Genomic DNA, 10,175 nt, shown 5'->3' on the forward strand with positions numbered 1-10,175 from the left:
CTAAAATAAAATCTGAGAGCTGAAAAAGGCTTTCAGCTTTCACCAGGTTTCATTTTTAAAGTAGGTTAAGCCCATCATAAAATCACACTTAAAGACTCCTTTCAAGTTATTTCAGGATTCACTGTCTTCTTTGTTGAAGTTTACATTTATTTATGTCAATATGCAAATGTGCCACTCACTTGTCCCAAAGCATAATCTAGGTCTAAAATTTCTCAAAGCCAGTGGACAGGCTGCATGTCTTTAATTTTTCCTCCGCAGCATTTGAACGTGGCAATGAACACACACCACATATACTGTATGGGTAGTTCCCGCCCCAAGTTACCATTCTCCTCAGTTCACTGAAAGAATACCCAATACCTTCTGTTCCGGGGGCCCCTTCAGCGACCTCTGTTAGAGACAGTGAGATTCATAAACATAGCATCTGCTTGTGTATTCCTAGAAATACCCGCACCTTAGCTAAGAATGACGCTGCCTAAATATTTTCCTATGGTATCTTTGGTAGGCACCTAAGCTTACTCATCTGTCTTTAGGGTATTCCCGAAAAATAAAACTCAAAAGTCACCACCTTCAAGTGTTGCATTGTCTTATAGTTTGAGCATTAAAATGTTAAGAATGAAGAAATCTTAGAAGTTTTCAGCTCTTTAATATGTAAATTTAAGCTAACAGCAATCATTTACAGGCAGCTGTTGCCCTTAATATTTCAACTTCTCCGTCTGAGATCTTTAAAAATCCTTCTGCTTCTTAGAACTGCTTTCTCATGAAATAGCAAACTTACTAACTTCTAACTAGTAATTCTTCTCTCCTTCCTGGGAATTGCAGAGGAGGAAGGGAATCTCTATAGATTTTGAACAACAAAATATTAAAATATTTTCTTGTTATGAAACCTGTTTTTAGAAGTGTACATGAAGAGTTAGCATTAATGCGTTTTCCGTTTGCTGGCGCCTTTTGGATGTTGTCTCTCATCCTGTTTCCACAACCCACAACATCCACTGTCTAGTCGGGAAAGCTCTGAGGCTAGATCAGCAACATGGGAGACTGAAAAGCTCATGGTCTTGTATGAATTAAAGATAAAAATATTTTACAATTCCAAAAATAGTATAAAACAAATGTAATATTGTAGTAATAAGATTCCTTTCTTTGCTATCACACCTTGTTACATTGAATTGGGGGATAATGATGTTTTGTAACCTTAATCCATATCCATCACACTCATTTATTTCTAATTGCAACAGTAGCTTTAGTTCAACCTATATGACTTTATGGTAGCTTTCCGTAAATTTTTAGTATATAAATAAAAAGAAAAAATATATAGCTGGTTTGGCAACCATAACTTTCTGTTCCTTAAGATAACATCTTTCATCAACCAGAGTTATGATATTATATAACCAGAGTTTAAATATTTTAAATATGTAATCAATATTTAAAAATCACCATCTAGATGTCATAACTTTTCTTATTTATGAACTTGTGACACTCTCCTTCTCATGGTAATGGCTCAGTACAAGTTCGTAGAATGAATGAATGTCATCTAATACACAACTTTGGATGCATCTCCTAACATATAATTTCACTCTGGGTATGAGAAGTACATGAGACATCCCCCGTTTTCCACAGATTCAAGAGAGTGGCAGAAATGCAAGGGAATGAATGAGACAAAGGAACAGCTTAAAGGGATGTAATCAACCCTCCTGAAGCTTTCATAAAGGAGAGAAGCTGGGCTATAACTTAACACTTGAAGAAGAATTCACCAGGCAGAAGAAATCAGAAGGCTGTTCCAAGCAGAGAAAACAGCGTGTGCAGAAAGCAGGGAGCCTGAAGGTACAACCACTTTGGAAAACTATTTCGCTGTTTCATATATAGTTAACCATATGCTACATCCACAGCCTAGCAATTCTACCCTTAAGTGTTTATCCAAGAGAAATGAAAAGATAGTCCCACGAAGTAGACTTGACTATGAATGCTGCTTTATTCCTAATAGGCAGTAGGTGCTGTCTCCCCAACCCCAGCTGATCCTACCCCAAGCAACTGCCATACCTGGGAGAAGGACTGACTGCCCTGCCCATCTGGGAATTCCCTGCCTGCCGGCCAGGCAGCTCAAACACAGTAGGATGTGGAAAGTGTCCTGGAGTCACCTAAGCCTAATGATCATGTCATTAACTGTGCATCTGAACCACGAGAGGGCCCAATCCAGGCACTATAGAACAAGACCCCAGACCACAACAGGGGTCCTGTGATGAACACGTCTTACTCTTGCTCTATCATCTATCTTGCTTGCCCCCAGTGACTGCACTGAACACTCATCTAGCTTTGGTGTGTTGGTCCTTGTTCAGCCAAGACCACACCAAGAACTGAGAACAGTCAACTGCCGACCAACAGAGCAGGACTGATTTATCACAACTCACTAAATTATACACTTAAAATCAATGCATTTTGCTGCATGCAAATTTTTCCTCAATAGATATATTGAGCCAAAAACTCCATGAGGCAAAATTAAAACAAATACCAGACAAATGCATGTGGCTGGAACAGTGTTGGGTAATGTAGGAGTCCAGAATAAGCCACCCCAAAATATGCCCCTTGGGCCTAAGGATTATTTTTAAAAACAGCACTCACAGGGGAAGCTCTGAAAACAGAGTAATAGTCACCCTTCTGTAAGAGCATTTCACATCTATAAAGGAAATCTCCATTTGTAAAGGTGTCTCCCCCTCTATACCAGGAAGAGAGGCTATCTCAGCAAAGAAGGCAACAGACTTAAATCTGCATTTAAAAAAAACATTTTTTTAAATAATACTTCTTGGACCACCTATGCATAAATAGCTTCTTCCACCCAGCCCCCTCTCTTTTTTTCAGCTGAAGATAATATTTAAGCCTGAATTCTAAATCGCTCCTTGGAGATTTATTCACTTTCCCCGGGCATCTCCCACGTGTACATGGGGTATACATGTTAATAAAGTCTGTCTTTTGTTAGGCCTCAGACAGTGAAACCAAGAGGGACAGGAGGAAAAGACACCTTTCCTCTCCTGCAACAGAAAATCACAAGTAGTTCAGTAGCGGGAGAGCATAGGTTTGAGTAGGGAAACAGTAAGAGTTGAGCCTGGAAAAGCAAGTGGTATAAAACTAGAGTGAAAATATTTTAACTTTCTGACTAATGAAAATTGGAACCTGGGTTAACACGTTGACTGCCACACTAGAAATAATTTTTTTCTTGAGTCCACAGTGTTTTGTTAGGTCAAGATACTTTAAGAGATGTGTGAGTTATATATGTTTTGCAAGCCTCCAGGCTGAAAACCAGCATAAATTGAGTACAACTCACAAACACAACTTTTTAATGTATTAAAGAGTAAGCCTTAGAAGTTAAAGAGTAATTGAATAGCTAGAGACCTCCAAAGAGATTTAGAGACTTCTCTTCTTAAATGTTTAGAGGCAAAAGCGGATGACTCTAATCCCAGGGGCCAATCCTTAATATTCTAAGGATTGTAAAAAACTAAACAGGAAAGTTGTCTTTCCCTCTCTCCAGAGGTGAGAGGAGACAGGGCTCAGTGACTCGCCTTTGTATTCCCAGTACATTGGGAGGTGGCGTCAGGGGATTGACTGAGACCAGGAGTTTGAGACTAGCCTGGGTAATAGTGAGACCCCCATCTCGACAAGAAATTCAAAAATCAGACACAGGAGGCTGAGCCAGGAGGATCCATTGACCCCAGGAGTGATCATGCCACTGCACTCCAGCCTGGCAACAAAGCAAGACCCAGCTCTACAAAAAGAGTTGGAAGAGGAAGCCTGTAGCCTATTTAAACTCCCAGATTCCCAGATTTCAGGATTCCTGCCCTGCAGTCTAGACTTCCCCACCCAACCCCCAACATGCACTTTAAGATGTGGCTTTCACTGTGTCACCTGTGAATTACCAGGTGCGGGAAACCAGTTGCTATAATAATTTTTATCTCTGCCCCAGAAACTTTATGGTTACTTTCAAGATAAATATAAATGTAGACATTAAAAACTTGTCAAACACAGCCAGATCGTGGGTATAGAAAACCATACAAAAAGTGTCTAGATTTATTCCATTGCCAGTGGGAAGGCAGTGAAGGGTTTCAAACACTGGGAAAAGATTAGATGTGAATGCAGGACGGTTACTTTGGCAGCACTATGGAGAATAGATTCAAGACAGCCAAAACCGAAGCAGCAAGATGATTTAGGAGACAACTGCCATGGTGCACGCGGGAGATGATGACATAAACATAACGATGGAAAACGAGCAGAGGGAATGGGCATGAGCAACGCCACGGAGGTGGGATTGAAATGAGCATGAATGATGCCATGGATGTGGGAAAGGCAAGGAACCGTCACCACACTCCACAGTGCCGGGAGGAAGACCATAACAAGATCTGCGCTAACACCTGACGCCTCCAGCCCTTGTCTTCTTCCCACGGACTACAGCGTGCCTCCCCGCTGGCTGGTTGTACTGTCCTTCCACTCACTCACTCATCTGGAAACTTGTATTCACCCTCCACTGGGAAGACCTCTGACAACCCTGGCTCACAAGTAAACCAGGATCTTAGCATTGGTCACCCCCACAGCTGCACTACTTAGCAGGGTCCCTACTTCAGCATGGAACATCTTTGCCTTGTGACTGCTCTCATACCTGGCTTTCTCGGTAGGCTGTGATTTGATAAACCTTATCTTGCTCACCGTTGGATCTTTAGCACAGAGTAAGTACCTGGAACAAAGTAGGAACCCAATAAATATTAGTAAGTTAACAAACACTGCTCTAAATTACCCTTATAAAAGATCAAGAACCCGAACATGACCTCATTTCCCAGATATCCTACAGCGCCCTGAGGACATTCTGCCCTTAATAAATACAAACAAATCGTTTGAGCCCCTCTCCTTTATTTCTTATTTTTAGTGTAAAAAAAAGGCAAACCTTATAAGACTTTAATAAAAATGGGCAGCTCCTATGGCTCAAGGAGTAGGGTACTGGCCCCATATGCCAGAGGTGGCGGGTTCAAACCCAGCCCTGGCCAAAAACTGCCAAAAAAAAAAAAGACTTTAATAAAAATGAAATAAAGAATGAACCCTAAACACGTGAGTTTTTCAGGAAATGTGATTAATCCAATATTCCCATAGAGAACATAGATTTCATGCCTGGAAACTCCAAAGAACCTAACACAGCAGTGCCACCCCCTTGATGCCCCCATATGGGTGTTTGATTTTCATGGTGCCCTTACTTTGGCATGGTGACATTTAAAAAGTTAATAGAGGTAAAAGCACAGTGACACACACAACAGCCACCAACAGTAAGAGGAAGTCTCTCCACCGTTCCCTCCCCAGCCACATTTTTTACACTTATGAGTCTCTACTAATTTTCATTTACAGGTGAATCCAAACAAACTGGTGAAATTCTCACAGCCTCATGAAAAATCTCAAACGTGGTCTATTTCCTCAAATTAATGGGCACCGAAATTCATGACACAATTAAAAATGTGCTTATACCGCAGAGAATAAAACCACGGCAGGAGAAAAAAAAATGTTTCTTCCTCTTCTCAGGAAAATCGTAACCCATAAATTATACATTTGGTGCACCTCTAGCCCGTCTGTCTAATGATTTCAGCAAATAAAGGGGAAGATACAAGCTGTGTGACGAGAACACACGGAATGAGAGCTTCATTATTCTAAATATGGGAAGGATGCAGGAAGCATGAAGATTTCACCACCTGTGTGCAATTGCAGATTGAGGACATTATATTTATCCCTCCAATGAGCACCCGCCGTTAGCACTTAATAAAGCCAGAAATACTGACCTTGACTCAGTGCTGAAGAGCAGGGTCTGGAAGGGGAACTGCGCAGAGAGTGGCATTGCATTCCAATGGTGTCAAGTGTCACAACTTGAAACAAGCTTCCAGTACGAAGCATAAATATGAGAGAAGCCACTGATGTGCACTGCTGCTTTCTTCAGTTCCACAATAAGAATTTTATCAAAGCTCATGTCCAACTAACAGGAAGGCCAGAAAGCCAGAACTTGCAAGGTGAGACTAGACTGCATATGGGAATTCCGGCTCTACTTCATTCAGGGGCAAGGACGGCCTGCGAAGCTTGGCCCTAGAGCAGAAAAATGCCTGAGAAGAGGGACGGTGGCAACAGGGGAATGGAAAACATGCCCTGGTAAGGCTGATGTCAAAGGATGCTGGGGTCTAGACGTTATGTCCTATCAGTTCGTGAGTTTTACTGAGCACCTTACTCTGTGCCAGGATCTTTATTAGAAAGTTCCTCTTGTTGTAGCTCATTTAAACTTCCTGCCAAACCAATAATTCCTTATGATCTCCCTGCTACAGATAAGACACCTGAGACCTGAGAGTTAAAGGGAATCAACACAGTGAGAAGCTATTGGCGCTAATTTAACTCTGTCCTTTTACCACCGTGAGTGATATTTGTCCACAATACCTCCATAGCGTCACCGCACCGTGTCATAAAATTCAGAAAAGTCGAGGGGCAGGGCCGTGAGAAAGAGGAGCAGTGCCTTTAGCCACTGAAAGGGAGAATGGGGGGTGCTCCTGGGGCATGGGTGACCTTCTCTGCCTGGACCTGTGTACAAGGTCCATGGGTATGTTCACTTTGCAAAACTTCACCAAGCTACATACACATGATATACAAGGTGGGATAATTAAGTTCCCAAACTCATCCTAGAAATAGTGTCACATACCTCACTGCTGAATGTCACCATGGTCACCTTGGAAGCACTCCACTCGGGAAGCTGTGCACTGACAACCACGCCAAGTCCACCCTTCAGAGAAATTTTGGAACTCTTTTTCTGTTAAGGCCATTAGAGATGTCAGCCCAACAGGAACTCATCTTAGAAAAACCCTGCAGGGTGGACTAGGTGCTGGCATTGGTGCCTGCCTTCCCAAGGGCAGTACTGCCCAGGTGACTCTAGTGATACTCAGTAATGAGATGTATAGCACTTTTTATAGGATGAGTTTGCCAAACTAATTGTCTGACCTCATATGTGCTTTTCCATGTGCGCGTTCTACAGCCGTCCCTTGGTATTCACTGGGGGGCTGGTTCCCCGACCACCACATAGACCAAAATCTGTGCAGCTGCCCCTGTGGAGTCCACAGACATGGAAAGCCCGCCTTCTGTATCCACAGGTTTCTGTCCCACAAAAACTAGAACAGATTTTCAAACCACCTTTTGTTGACAAGGTAGAACCCACTGATACAGAGGGGCCCTGACTGTATTAACTAAAAAAAAATAACTTAAAAGAAAACCCCTATGGTTCAAACCTGGGTTATTTGAGGGTCAAAGTTACTGATAGAAATGAGAGCAGGGGCGGCCTTGCCAAGAGCCTCAGATTTGTTCCTTAGTCCGGCCCGTTCCCTGAATCTCCCTTTCACCTTCCTCACAGGTGCAGGAAATGAACCTGCTTTCCCTTTGAAGTAATAAAAATAAAAAAATAGACACCCCGGAGAAGTTATATTTAGTCAGATCCTTATCAACCATTATAAAACTACACTAAATTTTTCTAAAAATAAGCTTTAACATATTCAGACGACATGGTACAGAATGATGGTAAGCTCAGTGAGTAAGAATTAGGGGACCTCCCCTCTATTCTACCACCAACAGTCTGGAGTCTCTTGGCCTCAGTTACTCACCTCTGAAGTTCATTTCCCACATGGATTCTTCAGGGTACGTGTACAAGCAATAGTCATAGCAACAATAGGGGAAAAAAGGAGTGGGAAACGGCTACCAACAGGCGAATGGATAATAAACTGTAGTATGAATTCTGCAATGAAATATTCAATGGCAATAAAGTAAATGAATTATGGTGTTCCACACATCCACTGAATGGATCTCAGATGCATTAATAGTAAATTAAGAATACCAGGCCAGAGAACAAAACATATGTTGTGATACCATTTATATACAGTTAAAAAGAAACGAAATGAAAGAACGTATTGTTTAGGGATATACACAGGTCTGAAATGTTTTACTATGAAGAAAACTGAGCAAATGATAAACACAAACTTCAGAGCACTGGGGGGGTGGGGACAGAAGACAGACCAGCGTTTCAGCAGCTTCAGTGGGTTGACTGGTGCTGTTACTATACCTCATAACTGACACATATGTTACATTAGTCTTTTAGGTATCAAATGACTCATAAATTTTTATATGTATTTTTCAAGGAAAATGCTGAGGATGAAAGAGTGAATACAAAATCTTAAAGGCACTAATACATTGTGACTCTAGTCTTTAACTGCTCTAATAACAAGGTTTGCTCCCTCTGGAGAAAATTTAGGAACATAATGGGGTTTTTTGTTTGGTTTTTGGGGTTTTTTGAGACAGAATCTCACTATGTCACCTTCAGTAGAGTACTATGGTGTCACAGCTCACAGCAACCTCAAACTCTTGGGCTTAAGCCATTCTCTTGCCTCAGCCTCCCAAGTAGCTGGGACTACAGGCACCCACCACAATGCCCAGCTATTTTTTGATGCAGTTGTCATTGTTGTTTAGCAGGCCTGGACTGGGTTCGAACCCACCAACTTCAGTATATGTGGCTAGCGCCATAACCACTGTGCTATAGGAGGCAAGCCACGATCACATGTTTTTCTAGAAAAATTTGGTACTCTCAGCTTTGAGTCTTGGTGCTCTTGATGCCCAGCCAGGTTCATCTGCTAGCTGCCCAAGAGGAAGCCGATACCCAGGGACAGTAGGGTTTACAGCAAAGAAAGAGTTTGTTCTGCATAGAACTAAGCAGGGAGACAGGAGGAATTTCTCAAGTCCATCTCCCTGAAAATTGGGGAGACAGAGTACTTAAGGATTGTTTGACAGCCAGGGGATTAAGTAATTAAGTTTGCGAATTGGTTACCTTGGGGGCAAGATTATAGGGGTGTGGATATCATTATAGGGATCTGGAAATCATCTTCTTGTATTGCTTCAACTCCTGGGATCATGTCAGATTTTTAGTTTAGGATGCTGGTCCGGCTGGCTTAGCCAATCCACTGAAATGCGGGCCTGGAAAATGTCTTAGAAACTAAATTTTAAGTTCCAAAAGGTGGTTTTATGGAGAAAAGTTAAGAATCTTTGCAGGAAGCAAACAGGGACAGGGGCTAATTATTATCAAGCAAATGAGGGGACAGTGGCTGACTGTTATCAATACTGTCAGCTAAGCCTGCACCTTCCCAGTTTGGGGTTCTCACCTTGCAGCCCTTCATTAATTTGTAAGGGTTTCAGTCCAGTGTACAATGAAGCCAAAGTCTTCATTCAGACAAGGAAATCTAATTCACCTCTTCTTTGGAAGAAATTATTTGCAGACTCATCCTACTATTTATTTTATGCCAAGCACTATAGGAGCCCAGTCAGGAGAATCAGTTGAGGCCAAGAGTTCATGATCAATAGAGACAAGAGTGAGACCTGTCTCTATGGAAGGAGCTCAGGAAATCTTGTACCAAAATCTGCCTCCTGGGTATAAAGAATATTTTGAATTAAAAGCCCTTTGAAATCAAAAGGCATTGGAAGGGGCTTGTCCTCTATCAACATAAACCGGACTGACCTCTCAGAAAAGAACAATGGTCCTCCCTTCCTTTCCCTTTCCTGTTATTTCACTATATTACAGGTAAGAAAATCAAGAATTCAACCAGACCTAGCCCAAATCATTTTAAACACAATACCTGTGTCTCAGGTTAAAGTTAATCTGTTTCCCCACCTCCATTCATTCTCCCAAGTATCCATTCATTCTCCCTAGAAACCATTTATTACCCTTAAACAGAATTATCTACATTCCTCATCTTCCTCTCTCCTCTAAAAGACAGGTATAAAAATTTCTGGACCCCACTGAGATTTGGGTGATCACTTTTGCACATGATAAATGACTTCTTCCTCCTATTAATCTGTTTTAATTGTGAGTTGATCTTTCAGTGAACTTTGGGGGAAAAGGGCAAGTTCCCCCTCACCCCCACACTACAAAAAATAGAAAAAATAATTATCCAGGTATGGTGGTGGGCAGCTGTAGTCCCAACTAGTTGGGAGGCTGAGGCAGGAGGATCACTGGAGCCCAGGAGTTTGAGGTTGCAATGAGTTATGATGATGCCACTATACTCTAGCCTAGGAGAAGAAGAAAGATTCTATCTCAAAAAATAAAAAAGAGTCCACAATTTGTTGATCTTAGGGGAGATTATCCTAGA

Source organism: Otolemur garnettii, unplaced genomic scaffold (genome assembly GCF_000181295.1).
Source record: "Otolemur garnettii isolate 467f Iridium unplaced genomic scaffold, OtoGar3 scaffold00054, whole genome shotgun sequence".
NCBI classification, from domain to species: Eukaryota; Metazoa; Chordata; class Mammalia; order Primates; family Galagidae; genus Otolemur; species Otolemur garnettii.